Here is a 16,448-nt window from a genome sequence, read left to right on the forward strand (position 1 = left end):
TGATAAAATACAGGAGAATAATGTTGCAGAGGAACCATATAAGAAAGGGCAGAGCAGGCACTTTTTCCTTAAAAGACAGCAGTCCTTTAATGGGGGAAGTGACATCCTTCACATCTTCTACAACTCTGTGATGACCAGCGTGATGACTATGCTGTGGTTTGCTGGGCTGGTTATATCTCATCAAGAGAGGCTCAACGAATCAACAAGCTAATTAAAAGGGCAGGCTCAGTTATAGGATGCACTCTGGACCCTTTGGAGGTAGTAGTGAAGGAGAGAATTAAAACAAAACTGATTGCCATTATGAACAATGCCACACATCCTCTTTCTGACACACTTTACACTGAGTACTTTCAGCAAACAAATTATTCAGCAGAAGTGTGTCAAGAAACACTACTGGGGATACTTTATACCAACAGCAATACATCTGCATATGCTTGATTGCCAAGATAGGAGTTTTCTTTCTTTTTAATGTTCTTGCTTTATAGTCATTCTGGTGTGTGTCCACAGACTAACGTGTGTGCGCGTGTGTGTGTGTGTGTATTTACTTACTTATATACCACTAATGCATTTATTTAAAGAGCTTTTGTAAAAGGCCAAATTTCCCCCTGGGGACAGTAACTTTCTTAGCTGTAATGTCAAAGGTCTCAAACATGATCTAAAGAAAAAAAAAGTATTCTCTCAACTATCATGCCTAAATGCCAAGATTGCATTTTTAAAGGAGACTCACTTAATCAGTAAGGACCAATTTTGGTTGCAAAGAGATTACAGTGGCCAAATGTTTCACTCCAGCTATATAAAGAAAACTAGAGGTGTGAAAATCTTAATACACAAAGCAATTTCTCTTGTAGCATCAGACATTGTATCTCATTCTGCAGGGCGATATGTCATGGTGATGGTGAACACAGAGAGAAGGCTAATAAGAAATTACCAACACATTTGGAAATGAAAGTATTGACCATAAACATATAACCCACATATTTGGATGGAGTACTATAAGTCCTTATATTCTGCTCGGTTTTAGGAAGATAACACATAATCTAATGAGTTTATTTGATACATTACAAATTCCACAGCTAGATACTTATAGTGAAGAGGATGTGGATAAGCCTTTGACACTCTTAAAATTACTGGATACTATAAACTCACTCCAGAGTGGGAAAACAGAAGGTCCTGATGGTTACTGTGGTGTTATGGGTCCACAGCTCGTTGAGAAAAGGCCATTCATTTTAAATAAATCACCGCACCCGAGGCGGCTTCGTGGGCGATGTTGTAGCGAGCAGCGGGGCAGTCGTCGATGTGGGCGTTTCTCACCGTGTGCACAGGTGAGGAACTGCCCACATTCGTGATTGCTCCCATGGCTAATGCTACAGCTGTGATGGCCCCTCACGTTTTAAAAAGAAGCGCGAGTCGGTTGTGGAGGGGTGTAAAAAAAAAAGGAGATGAGGACGGAGGTTACAGGGAGCGAGGAAGCAGGCGGTGCGTGAGTGTGGTGAGTGCGCGATCGAGCGCTCGTGGGCAGCTGCGAGGAAGCTGGGTGTTAGGCCGACACCCAGGCGTTTGAGTTGAGGTTGCTCCCGCTGAGTGACCAGGTAGCGGGAGTGCCTAGAGTAAAGCGACGAGCCGCAGAAGGCCGTGGAAAGGCAGCGGAAGTCGGGAGGCTTGGTGGTGGAGTCCCCAATGTGTGCGTCCTGGCTATTGGAGTAATCAAGTCTCGGAGACTGGGATGAGTGCCATACCGGAGCCAGGGATCGGGAGGTCTCCAGTCTCGTGCGTGTGTTGTAGGAGGGCAGCTGCAGAGAGCGTCTTGCCTGCTGCTAAGCCCAAACAGGATAAGCAGGTGAGACGCTAACAGAAAATAAGCACCGAGCTTGTTTGTTGTTGTTTTAAAGACTGCTTCCACAAGAAGATTTTAACCTCTGGTTTTTAAGGATTGTTTTTTTCTATTTATTTGTTTTACCTCCACGTTCTTTTTATTGGATTATTTATTGAATGAACTGCACTATTTATGGAACACTGTTTTGACTGTTTTTGTTGACTGTTTTAATAAAAGCACTTTTGTACTTTAAACCATCCCCTTGCTCAGATGCTCAATTTGCCTCCATTGACTAGCTCACTCGGTAACATTATCGACGGTGTTGGGTTCAAGGGTTCCCAAACATCAAAGGGAGTGTGGAGCCAGAACCCACATCGTCACAGTTACCCAGTGGAATTTTATTAAAAATGTTCAAATAGTTAGCTCACCTATTAGCAACATTTACAGAAGCCAGCAACAAAACCTTACCTCAAACTTTTCGCCAAGCATTTATTACTGTCTTTTCAAATAAAAATAAGGACTTATTACAATATGCATCATATAGACCAATTTCACTTCTGAATAATGATGTTAAGAGACTCCCCAAAGTTCTAGCTGGAAAGACTGAGCAAGTGCTTCCTTTTGTAATATAACAACACCAAACTAGATATAAAGGTAGACACTTAGCTTCTAATCTGCAACATTTGCTTAATGTAATATATTAACCCATTTAATCTAGCACACCAGATATCCTATTATCTTTAGATACAGAAAAAGTATCTGACATGGTCGAATGGGACCACCTGTTTACCACATTGCATAAATTTGGGTTTGGCCCAAACATATATGCATGGATACAATTACTTTGTACCAGTCCAGAAGTCTCTGTCTGTATTTACAATGTTATTTCAAATTACTTCAAACTTGAACATGGTACTCGACAAGGACAAGGATCATCAATGCTCTTTGCAACTGCCACTTAGCCATTGGTCATTTACATTCAAAATGGGGATAACCAGAAAGGGGATAACCAGAGAAGGACTTGAACAGAAAAAAAATCATTATATGCAAATGACAAGGTACTTTATCAGACCCAAAAACCTCCATACCAATAGTTCTTAATGTACTAGCAGAGTTTGAAAATATATCTGGACTTAAAATTTACTTGAACAAAAGCATGCTTTTTCCTGTGAACTCTCTTACACACAATATCACACTGGACACCTTTCCATTTATTTTAGCAAATAAATTTAAATACCAAGGAGTAAACTTCACAAGTAAATATAAAGATCTTTTTCACAAAATTTTGCTATCTGCATGGAAAAAATTAAACAAGATGTGAACAGATGGTCTACCCTCCATCTTACACTAGCAGGGAGAATCAACACTCTCGAGATTAACATCCTTCCTAAGCTTTTTTTCTATTTTTGAGCATCCCCATATACATTAACAATTTAGTCAAAATTAAGCCCAATTATAACCTCATTTCTTTGGAATTCTAAACATCCACGCACCCTCAGGGTGACTCTACAATGACCTAAAGAGAAGGAGACATGGCACTACCTAATTTCCAATATTATTACTGGGTGGCTAATATACAAGCCATAAGGACCTGGGTGGTATTTTATGTACGTGGATTACTCGTTTAGCCAGATGTAACTGTTGACGATTTGGCATGATCCTGGATCTGTCGGTTTTTCGAAACTCTTGCTGGATGTGTTGTCATAGTAGCACATCCAAATCCTCAAACCTGCTCAGAGCAGGTTTGTTCTATGTAAACAAGAATTAGCTCACACACTTAATCAGTTTCCGTGCATGGAATTCATTCAGTCAAGGCTTCGATGTTCATGAATGAGCAACCAATTGATATCAGTGCTCAAATTATAAGAAGAGAATTTCATATAGAGAGGGTTTTGCATGATCGGCAAGATCCTTTATTGCTCCCGGAGGAAATTCTTTTTGAAAGATACCGCTTTAGCCAAGGGGGAATATTGTACCTGAAAGATTTATTAGCACCTTATATTCGAAGTCAAACTAGGCGAAGTCGGGCTCTCACAACCACACAGACAGTATGCATTGCTTTGAGGTTTTTTGCAAGCGGCACATTTTTATATACTGTAGGAGATGCGGAAAATCTATCTAAAAGTGCAGTGTACCAGGCAATTCATAAAGTCTGTTTGGCTCTGAAATATTTCCTTCAGGTTTTCATAGCGTTTCCTAGACACCTGCGTGTGCAGACAATAAAAGAGGTGTTTCATGCCATTGCAGGTAGGTAATACACAGGCATAAACACCCACATAAAGTGGGTGTTAAAGAAAAGAATCTCACAATCAGCTTAACATTCTCATTACCCAGGATTTCCAAATGTGATTGAAGCACATGGGACTGATCAGAGTGGAGTTTGATCAAACATTATTTGGAAAACGCACCTCTCCTCCTTCATTAAATATTTGACCTTCATCAATATCTAATTGGTCAGACACAAATTCTAGGGATATGACATTCCCTGCAATTGATCCAACAAAAAAAAAAAGAGGGCTATATGGAACATACCTATGGCACACATTGAGGAAAAATATATGCAATGACCATCCTTTACCTGAAATGAAGTGACCACTGCATCCTGCCACTGGTTTTGACGAGAAGCTTCCCCCTGGAATGCCCTCAGAAACAGGGTGATGGCCATTTTGCCAACTATTCTGCAGGGGTTAGGTCTGGACCGCGTGGACCTCCACCTGTTTTTTGCTTGTCTGCCTTCTTATTAGCTATAAAATTTATGTTTTTTTATATTATATATGATTCTTTATGTCAACAATTCTTTAGTTATATACCAATATTTACCAGTTTAAAGTATATTCTTGTACTTCATTTTAACATGTTCCCATTTTCTCCTTGTGCTCACGTTTGATCTGGAATTATGACATATTAAATAATAATTAATCTGACTCATAGGAAATGAAATGCTGCATTCAGTAAGTACAATGCATACTACTTGGTGTTTAATTTCTCAGCCACTTTTTGCCAGCTTTTGCAGTGTTACCCCTTGTGCATATTAAAACATGAAAATTCATCATATCCTTCGAATAAAAGATCCTGCTCCGCTTGTGTGACAATTGATAAAAATACATAAGCCTGGTCTGCAATTGAAATAAAATCTTGCTGTACTTCTTTAAATGCCCTTCTCTGTACCCCAATAAACAAAAAACTATTGTCAATATACTAATACAGTAGAACCTTGGTTCACGACCATAATTCGTTCCAAACCTCTGGTCGTAAACCGACTTGGTCTTGAACCAAATCAATTTCCCCCATTGGATTCAAATTGCATGGACAGAGAGTGTTAATAAATATAAAAAAGCCCTCTTTAAAGCTCACTCAGAATACTATTCTACATTAATAGATAGCAATAATAAAAATCCTCGGGTACTGTTTAGAACAGTGGCTAAATTAACAAATGGGAATTCAGATCAATAGTGCAAAATACCAACAGATATTAGCAGTACAGACTTTATGAACTTCTTCAATGAGAGATTTAAAAATATAAGATCCCAGATCTCAGCATCACAGTACAAACCAAATACTAGCTTAGCAGACCCTGCCGCACATTGCATTCAGCACTTTAGTAATTTTAATCCTGTAACTCACCAGGAAGTCTTAACTTTAATTACTAAAATGAAGCCCACTACTTGTTCCCTAGATCCAGTGCCAACAAAACTAGTAAAAAGTGCAATGGATGTTCTTGCAGCGCCTATTCTAACCGTTATCAATAGTTCATTACTGCATGGCACAGTACCTGATGCACTAAAAGTGTCAGTCATTAAACCTTTACTTAAAAAGTCAGACCTAGACCCACACATACTAAATAATTATAGGCCTATTTCAAATTTACCATTTCTCTCTAAAATACTAGAAATAGTCGCCAGTCAGCTTCAGTCACACCTTACGCATTACAATTTATTTGAGAAATTCCAGTCTGGCTTTCGCACTGATCATAGTACAGAAACTGCACTAACACGGGTTGTAAATGACATTCTGATATCCTCTGATGAAGGAAACTCCACTGTAATTATGTTGTTGGACTTAAGTGCAGCATTTGACACCATTGACCATTCTATTTTACTGCACAGGCTAGAAAACGATGTTGGGCTTACAGTCCCCGTGCTAGCTTGGTTCAGTTCTTATTTATCAAATCGATTCCAATATGTACAGAAATGTGCTGACAGAACTCCATCATTATACACAGAAGTTCAATATGGTGTCCCGCAGGGCTCAGTACTGGGACCTTTACTGTTTTCACTTTACATGCTTCCACTGGGATCTCTCATTAAGAAACATAATGTTAATTTTCACTTGTATACAGATGACACCCAGTTATACCTTTCATTTAAATCAAATGAAGTTTCTCCGATGTTGTCTTTAATTAGTTGTGTTAGTGAATTAAAGGAATGGATGAATGAGAATTACTTGTCTTTAAACACAGATAAAACAGAGATGTTAATTGTTGGAGGAAATTACGCTGATCACAGCAATATTTTGTCATCATTTAACTCAGTTGGAATCCCAATTAATTTTACTGAATCAGCCCGCAATCTAGGAGTTATCTTTGACTCTAGCATGTCATTTAAAGCACTGTCACACACGTGTGCATGGGAGGCAGCTGAAGGGCTTAGAGAGGACTGATGATACATCTGCCCGGGGGGGTGGGGTACACTAACGCTCTTTCTGCGTTCTCTACAGGTCTTTCCCGGGAAATCCCACCAGGAGCCGACACCTCGAAGTGGGACACATCACTTCCGGTCCCGGCCCCGAGGACGACATCACTTCCGGCCCCGGGCCCGAGGAAGACACCACTTCCGGTTCCGACACAGAGGACGATGTCACTTCCGGTTCCGGCACAGAGGACGACATCACTTCCGCCCTCCGTCCTATAAAGCCTCCTGCCTTTGCTCTGGCAGGCAGTTCTGTTTTGGACTCTGTTGAGTAAACTTGACTATGATGAAACGATTACTTTTGCAGCCAGGAAACCGGATTAAACGGGTGGCTGCCCCAAACCTTGCCATGCCTCAAGTCTCTTCTTCTTACAGCACATATTACAAAGTTGTCCAAAACATGTTTCTTCCATCTTAAAAATGTTAGGAAATGAAGGCGCTTTCTAAATAAACAGGATTCTGAGAAATTAATTCATGCATTTATCTTTAGTAGGATTGACTACTGCAATGCGGTGTTCACTGGCTGTTCAAACTGTTCTTTATACAGCCTCCAGTTAATCCAAAATGCGGCTGCAAGAATTATTACAAGAACAAGAAAATATGAACACATAACTCCAGTTCTTAAATCCTTACACTGGCTCCCGCTTAAGTTTAGCGCAGATTTCAAAATCCTCCTTTTAACATATAAAGCATTAAATGGCCAAGGTCCGGCTTACTTGTCTGAACTTATCATGACTTACAAACCTGAGCGCACATTAAGATCTCAAGATGCCTGTCTGCTTATGATTCCAAGGATTAATAAAATAACAGTGGGAGGTCGAGCTTTTAGTTACAGGGCCCCTAAATTGTGGAATGGTCTTCCTGCTTCTATAAGAGATGCCCCCTCGGTCTCAGCCTTTAAGTCTCGGCTGAAGACTCACTACTTCAGTTTAGCATATACTGACTAGAGCTGCTGATTAACTGTATATACTGCATCTCTGTTGTTAGTCATTAGCACTAAAACATAAGTAACATGATTGTTATAATTTGTTACTAACCCTCACCTATTCTGTTTCTGTTCTCAGTACTCAAATGTGGCAATTGGTGCCACGGCCAACCTGCCAAGTTGTTTGTCTGCCTATGGTAAAGTCATCCCTGATGGAGGATCACAGGAATCATGGGAAAAAGGGGTCCTTTCATCGGATTGGCTGGCCGAGCAACATTTCATCCGTGGAATGGCCAAATGGGGAGGTAGCTTGATGGATGAGGTCTCCAGGACTCTAAAAATATCCAAATCTTATTATGTGATATCATCTACTGTTAAATTCTGCTCCGTGCTTCTAACATTTTTATTATTATGCTGTATTAAGGATTTGTTCTGTTCTGTGTATTGTATTGTATTGACTCCCTTCTTTTGACACCCACTGCACACCCAACCTACCTGGAAAGGGGTCTCTCTTTGAACTGCCTTTCCCAAGGTTTCTTCCATTTTTCCCTACAAGGTTTTTTTGGGAGTTTTTCCTTGTCTTCTCAGAGAGTCAAGGCTGGGGGGCTGTCAAGAGGCAGGGCCTGTTAAAGCCCATTGCGGCACTTCCTGTGTGATTTTGGGCTATACAAAAATAAACTGTATTGTATTGTATTGTATTGTATCTAAATACAATTAATCCGTTCCAGACCGTACGAACTGTATGTAAATATATTTTTTTTAAAGATTAAGCACAAATATAGTTAATTACATCATAGAATGCACAGTGTAACAGTAAACTAATGTAAAAACATTGAATAACACTGACACAAAACACCCAGGCTCCCTGCTCAGCTGCACGCGCAGGCTCACTCTCTCTCAGCAGCACGCACCCTCTCTCTCTCTCTCTCAGCAGCACACACCCTCTCTCTCTCAGCAGCACACGCTCTCACTCTCCACCTCTGTAACATTGCAGCAGCTCGCGCTATAGCCTTGCAAGCCGATCGCTGTATAAACACCTTATTTTAATGAGTTTTAAGCACTGGAGGTGTGGGAAGGAACATTTGAACAAATCTGAACTTTATTTAAAACAACCACAAGCAACCAAGAAAATAACATTATAGGAGTTTGCGCTATAGCCTTGCACCCGATCGCTGTATGAACACTTTTTTTAATGAGTTTTAAGCACAGGGGAAAAAAAATAAACATTTGAAAAAAGTGAAAAGTAACACCGCAACAATTCACGCTACGAACCAAAAAATGAACATTTGAAAAATCTGTAATACAAAAACTAATCATAAACCACCAAGAAAACTAACCTTGCATGAGTCAAATTCTGGCATGAAGTGAGGAGGAACTGGGTGGAGAGGAGGTTACAGTTGTGAGGGAGAGTCTGGCTCCCGATGGAGGGATGTTTTCCTTCAGGTGTGTTCTCTTGTGTGATTTCTTGGGTTTCTGGTGTTTTTAGCTGTTTAGCTGGTGGGAGCAAAAGCCTCATGCAGCCATTCCAAAAACAAAGTCCTTGTGACCCAACCCTTCGTGTTTGCCCTCCACATTACTGGCAGTCTGGCTTTGTTTACATTGTGCTGCTTGAAAGCACGAGGGTTCTCAAATTGGTAAATGAGTAAACTGGTAAACAGTTTTTCCACCTCTTCCAGCACTTGAGGTCTCTGCCTGGTTAACGCTGTAACTCCTTTTGCAACATCAGCTGCTTTAATAGATTCTTTCTGCTTTAGAATGGTCGAAATCGTAGGTTTTGACTTCTTGTTCTCGGCGGCAAGATCAGTAACACCAATGCCATGCTCAATACTTTTCAATAATTTCTTTCTTTACTTTGATTTCAACTTTCTGCAAAACTTTCTTCTCACAACTCTTCACTTGCTTAGAAGCCATGGCTAACTGCAAAAGCACACAAAATACTGTAGAGCACAAAGAGATCACAGATAAAGCATGCATGTCCGACTGAGAACAATGAACAGGGAGCGGCTCAACACATGCTTAAATACAGTAACCGGCATGTACGAACCAGAAGGGAAATGAAATAGAGCACAAACAGTTCACAGCGAAAGCGTGCACGCATGTGCATACACACACGTCTGACCGAGAACAATGCAATACGTGCGGAAATCATCAGCGCGCACAAACCGAAAGGGAAACTGGCTTGTTTGTATACTGAGTGTGTGGTCGTGACCTGAGGCAAAAGTTTGGCGAACTTTTTGGTTGTAAACCAAGTTGTACGTGTACCAAGACGTTCGTGAACCGAGGTTCCATTGTAATCCAATTGTCCATCAATCTTGCAGAATATGGAAACAATGCCCGAAGCACTTTAAGACAGAGAAGCTTTTATCTGTTGCACTTCTACATGATATTTACCTTTTTTACCCTCTCAAACCTGCACAGTATTTAACCTTCAGAAGTCGTTAGGGATTAAAACACTTAGATATTTTTATATAGATAATATTTTTGCAACTTATGAACAATTATGATTCAAATTTGACCTCCCATCAACACAAATTTTCCACTACTTCCAAATCAGAAACTTTGTTAAAAGGAACCTGCCTTATTTTCCTTACCTACCACCTAATTCTATTCCAGAAGAAACATTGATCAGTCTTGAAGACTCAAAATCCATGTCAATATTATTTAAAAGTATTTTGAAGTCCATTCCTTTCAAAGGTCCCAGGGTATGGTGGGGAAAGAATTTCTCACTTATTATCTCAGAGAAGGAGTGTAAAGCAGCCATGCATAGAAAACACTCTAGCTCATTATTCCCAAAGTATTTAATCTTTCAACTGAAAATCTTTTATCGAGCACATTTATCCCAATTAAAATTGTCCAAAATGTATTCAAGGCAAGATCCAACCTGTGATCATTGTAATTGTGTTTCATCCTCACTGGCTGACATGTTTTGGGCATGAACCAACTTAATATCTTTCTGGTCAAAAATCTTTGAATACCTATCAGATAGCCTTTGTGTCACAATCACTCCTAATTCATTAACAGCTGTGTTTGGTGTACTCTTTAAAAGTGGCTTAAAGTGGAGAAGGACACATTGATTATAATTGTCCACACCTCCTTATTAGCATGCAGACTTATCTTGCTCAGCTGGTAGAATCCCAGCCCACCTTTTTTAAGTCAGTGAGTAACTGATGTTCTGTATTATTTCAAATTGGAAAAAAATAAATTCTCACCTAGACGATCTGTTTGAAAATTTTTAAAAATATGGCAAGACCTAATTAAAATAAAATAAAAATGGATGTTAAGGCTACTTCCGTAAACAATAGGCTTTTTGTTACTTAGTAGTTTTTACTTTTTTATATTAGTTTTCTATTTTTGTTCTAATCTTTATTTTTCCCATCAGTTTAGGAGCAATATTAACATCGCTCTATAGAAGACTATATACTATGAAAACCTTAAAACATGCCTTATTCAGTTTTACTTCCTGATTATCTTATAGGTGTCTCATTTATTATTTGTCTCAGAGCTTGCCTAACCAAAAGCAAAGATTCTGTATTTTCATGCCATTCCAATAAATGTTGCTTTGCAGATTCCTACATTTATATTTTATTTTCAGGAAGTCTGGTCTGCACTTGTAACACTGTGCACGTGCAAACATGCATTCAGGGTGATGATGAAAGTGTGAGATGCATAGGAGAGTTAAATGCCATTTGTTTTCCCATTTTGTAGCAGATAGAAAAGTAGCTCTTCACAGTTGAATATTGAACATATAGACTTGAAATTAGTTTTCAGGGTTACCAAATTACTTTAAGGGAGCCGTGTAATATAGAAAGGACTCGGAGAAATGCAGTTACATGTATGTACATGTCCTGCTAAAATTAGAAATTGTTATTAGTAGTGGTTGTATTCTGCACATGTATTCTGTCACATGTACAACAAACAAAAAATGGTGTAAAATATACCAGTACTTGACATTAAAATAAGTAATTACATAATTTGATTTAAAGAAAAGAAACAGTTACCACAGTTGTCACTGCAATCAGTCTATAGAAGCTTTTAGAGGCTGATAAAACATCATTTTACTAATGAAAAATGTGACAATCCATCTTGCTCCAAATATTTTATCAACTTCCATACAGAAAAAAAACAAAAGTGCCCACCACTTTCATATTTAACATATTGTCAGGTCAGGTGTCTAGTGTCTAGTTAAATGTCTCATAAGCTATAAATATTTCACAATGTCAATATTTATATCTGATACAATCATTAAGGACTAAATAGATCTTTGTATTATTCTGTTCTAATATTATAAGTTGTAAAATAAACTGTAGGTAAGCTTCATTTCTGCATGAATGGCACTTGTGAAGATATGGATTTCATCTATACAAATGTGTTTCTAGAAGAAAGGCAATATATGCCAATCTGATATGAGATTAACACTTTACGGTTGTCAACTCAAATTTCTGCTGCTTAATATTTACCTAATAAAATTCAGTTAGGAAAGCAAATTTATCTGATCTGTATTTTGTGGGGTCATCTTATTGCATAAAGATGTGGAGAGCTGTGAATTTAATTTAAATGGACTGTGATCCCTTCCGCTTAATATAATCACATTGTTTACATTGCACTGTAGAGAAGCCCTTATACTTCCAACAAATCCAGAACTGTACCAAAACTAGACACCAGGCTTGATTTATAAAGCAATTGTACCAACTGTGTTGTTTTTCATTTACATTAATTTGATTTTATGTACCAGCTGTGATTTATAAAGTCTAAAATTAATGTGAAAACATTCTTATACTGTATACATGTAAACTGAAAAGTATGCATATAGACTTTCTTCGTGCATATGTACCCTAGGCTACTCCTCACTTTACTCCAGAAGGGAGACTTAATCATGACTCTATGACATTTATAGGAAAGCAAAAACAAACATATACATAAATAACAGATTCAGCCAATATAAAATATACCTTAAAACCAAATATACCAAAAAGACCTTAAAAACCTAAACAAACAATGTATAAAAAGTGTAGGGAAACAAAAAAGAATGACAAAAACATATTGATACAGCCCAGCAAAAGGGGAACAAAGAAAGACTATTGAAAGACAATCACATTTCATTTAAATAAAAAAATTAAACAGTAAATTTGATTACATTGATTTTTAAAGTATAAATTTGGAATGAACTGTCTAGCATCATTAATCATTACTTAGCACAGTGTGTTCAATATATATTGTATATATATACATAAAGAGAGAGAGAAATCAGTGGTGAGTAAGGAGCCATGGCAACACTTAATTTACTAAGAAATTTGTCACCAGTGCATTTTGAAGAAAGCATATTTTTAGAGATCAGTTAGACTTTTTCATATATGATAAGAAGTGATTCATGAGGCACTCTCAGCTACCAACAGCCAATATTATGGATCTCTGCCAACTGTTGTGTTCCACTCTTGAGTGCTTTATTAAGTTCCTTTAATGTGAGTACTGACATCCTTCACATCTTCTACAACTCTCTGATTAAGTGTGCAATATTATGGTGTGCTGGGCTGGTAACATCTTTTTAAGAGAGGCCCACTGAATCATCAAGATAATTGAAAAGGACAGACTCAGTTATGGGACACACTCTGGGCCCCCTGTAGGTAGTACTAACACTGAGGACTTTCAGCCAATGAATTATTCAGCATAAGTGTGTCAAGAAACACTACTGGGGTTCTTTTCTTGCTTTTAAGTCTTTTTGGGGTATGTTCAGACCATAGTGTGTGTGTGTATATATTTATTTATCTATTTGTGTATTTATTTATTGAAAGAACTTCATTAAAAAGATACATTTTTCCAGAGACAAAGTAAAGTTCTATCTATCTGTCTATCTAGCTATCTATTGTCGGAGTTGACTGGGGTGGCAACCCGGCCGGGATGCCCAGGAGGACTGGAGGAGGGCTTGTGCCTTCCCCAGAACATATCGGGGCGACCACCCTGGTTTCTTTGGAGCCCTGGATCTCATCACTTCCGCCACACCCGGAAGTGCTGGGGGGAAGAGGACCGGGGACACCCGGAGTGCTTCCAGGTGTGCAGCCAGCACTTCTGCCACACAGGGGAGTGCCGGTGGAAGAGTGTCGGGAAGCACCTGGAGCACATCCGGGCGTGTATATAAGGGGCCACCTCCCTCCTTTCGATGGCTGGAGTCGGGTGGAAGAGGACAGAGCTCGGAGGAGAGGAGTGGAGGCGGACCAGAGAAAGGCATTGTGAGAAGGCCAGGACTTAAGGGGTGATTGGTGCTGCGGCACTGGTTTTGTGCTCACTTATCTATACTAATAAAAGGCAAAGCCCTCACTCACTGACTGACTGACTGACTGACTGACTCACTCACTCATCACTAATTCTCCAACTTCCCGTGTAGGTAGAAGGCTGAAATTTGGCAGGCTCATTTCTTACAGCTTACTTACAAAAGTTGGGCAGGTTTCATTCCGAAATTCTATGCGTAATGGTCATAACTGGAGCCTATTTTTATCCATATACTGTAATAGACTGCAACTCGATGGCCGTGGGTGGTGGAGTTGCGTGTCGCATCATCACGCCTCCCACGTAATCACGTGAACTGACTGTGAACGCAGCACGTAGAAAACAAGGAGCTCCAAAGAGCTCTAAAGAGCGCTGAAGAAAAAACGCATACAAGCATATTCATAAGTGCAGCTACTGCGGAAACAAAGCACGGTGTAAACTGTAAGTTTAAATTAAGTTTATAGACACGCTCCCGCTGCCGTTTGTCATGCCTTCGACAAATACTTTATTCACGAGATACAAGTTTAATGAGAAGACACGAGGTATAAACAAGACTTTGGATCACTTTGCAACGGAGTTAAAATTGCTGTAGAGAGAAACTTTTAAGTGCCGGGTCTTAGCTAACATTAAATAAAGCCGTGGACATCGCAACATCACACAAGAGAGCAGCTCACGTGAACTGACTGAACGCAGTACGAGTGATCACTTCCATGAATCAAACCTGTTCAAAAAACGCGTTACACAATTGACAAGGTAGGAAAAGAATATGCTCCGAGCTGAGCTCCACAGCTAACGTGGTCTTGCGGAAGCAACTTCGTCACGCTGCCACCAAATACTCACTGAAAAATCCACAATTTAATACACACACTGTCTGTAGAGTTTCCCCACACTCAATGTATTCCCCGCATTCCTGTTATACCCTCTGATCTCCCATTTCAATTCAAATTCCTCCAATTTCCAGGAAGGCTCTGCATCGCGTTGACAAGTAATAAGTCTCAGGGACAGACCCTACAAAGGTTGCCATTGATTTGAGTCAAGATTTCTTTTCTCCTGGACAACTATACATTGCATTCTCAAGAGTAAGCTCGCGCAGCTTGGTCATATTACAACCGGACTGCTGAACTGACAACGTGATATATAAAGAGAACTATAATAATCGTAATAAACTAACAATAAAACAGCGGAGAACCCGTGGATTAAATAAAAAGGCAGCTTCCTTGGCAAAGCAAGGAAAAAGGACGGTCTTGTATGTCGTTCGTTTATAGAACAACGAAGAAGCTGTGTAAAGGCTGCTTCACAAAAAAACAGCGGAGCGCCTTATATTAGCAGGCAGTCAGCTAAAGAAGGGAATCAATAAATATCTATAATCGTAATAAACGAACAAAAAATAGTGGAGAAGCCACAGATTAAATAAAGAAAATGGGTACCTGAACAGTAAGGTAAGTCTCAAATAGCTACAGAATAACTATAACAATTGTAATAAACGAACAATAAAACAGTACAGAACTGCGAAGCAAGGAGAAAGGATGGCCTTATATGGCGTTCGTTTATAAAACAGCGGAGAAGCTGTGTAAAGGCAGCTACACAAAAAAACAGCAGAGCGCCACACTCTGAATGTATTCCTCGCATCACCGTTATACCCTCTGATCTCCCATTTCAATTCAAATGCCTCCAATTTCCAGTAAGGCTCTGCTTCGCGATGACAATTAATAAGTCTCAGGGACAGACCCTACAAAAGGTTGCCATTGATTTGAGGCAAGATTGCTTTTCTCCTGGACAACTACAGTATACGTTGCATTCTCAAGAGTAAGCTCGCACAGCTCTACAAAGAGATCCTTAACAGATAGTTATTGGTATATTTTACCTCAGTTTAAAAAGGTTTTCTTTTCTGCTTAATACAAATTTAAAAGCAGTTCTTCGTTGCTGCGAAGCGCAGGGATTTTGCTATATACAGTACATATAAATGCAGATATGTACATATATCCCAATCCCCAGTCCATGTGATCTTGTATCACTTCCGGGTCAGGTAAAAAGTCCTTTTCTTCACCCCGGAAGCACGTCGCTCTTCCTCTGATGCACTTCTGGGTTATAGGGCACAAAGGAATTTTCGGTCCTCCCTGCAGCTCCCTCTTGCGGCCCCTGTGGTATCCAGCAGGGCTGAGGATAAAAACTACAAAGTCCATGACTCCCTGCTGGTCTTCGGGGCACCTCCATACTGCAAGGAGGGCTCCATCGGGTGGCCTGGGGGTATTGGCCGGGATGACAAGCCGGCCAAATACCACTATATATATATATATATATATATATATATATATGTATGTGCATGTGTGTATATATATATATACAGTATGTATATTTATGTGTATGTATGTATGTGTATATGTATATATGTATGTGTGTGTATGTATGTGTGTATATGTATGTGTATATATATGTATATGTATATATATGTTTATATGTGTGTGTGTTTGTGTGTGTGTGTGTGTGTGTATATGACAGCAACACTCATAACAGTGACAAAACAATTACATTGACAATCATGTTACGTTATTTTTAAAATGTTTCCTTTTCTTTTTCATAACTTCTTTAACACACTACTTCTCCGCTGCGAAGCGCGGCTATTTCGCTAGTAATTGTAATTACGATTGTAAAATAAACGTGTGTGGTGAAAACATCATGTGTACCTGTCTGTGTCCAGGCTGTTCTTCACACTATCTACTGTATATTTGTGCAATCATGCTATTTCAGTGGTGAAGACAGT

The sequence above is a fragment of the Polypterus senegalus genome, chromosome 8 (genome assembly GCF_016835505.1).
Source record: "Polypterus senegalus isolate Bchr_013 chromosome 8, ASM1683550v1, whole genome shotgun sequence".
Classification (NCBI taxonomy): Eukaryota; Metazoa; Chordata; class Cladistia; order Polypteriformes; family Polypteridae; genus Polypterus; species Polypterus senegalus.